This window comes from Cariama cristata, unplaced genomic scaffold (genome assembly GCF_000690535.1).
Source record: "Cariama cristata isolate BGI_N322 unplaced genomic scaffold, ASM69053v1 scaffold30745, whole genome shotgun sequence".
NCBI classification, from domain to species: Eukaryota; Metazoa; Chordata; class Aves; order Cariamiformes; family Cariamidae; genus Cariama; species Cariama cristata.
The window spans coordinates 1-207 of NW_009617407.1; positions in this window are offsets into that span (position 1 = coordinate 1).

Genomic DNA, 207 nt, shown 5'->3' on the forward strand with positions numbered 1-207 from the left:
CATCCAGCCCCGACGGGACGGGGACTGGGGCCACAGCAGGACCCGGAGCATCCTTTCCCCTCCAGGACAGGGGTCCTGGACCACCCTGGCTTTGCCTGCTTGGTCCCTTACTGACCTCGGAGCGCTGCGGACCCCTCAGGCTGTAGGTGGGGAAACTGAGGCAGGAGGGAGCTGCACGATGGGTTGATGCCAGAGGTGCTGGCCAGG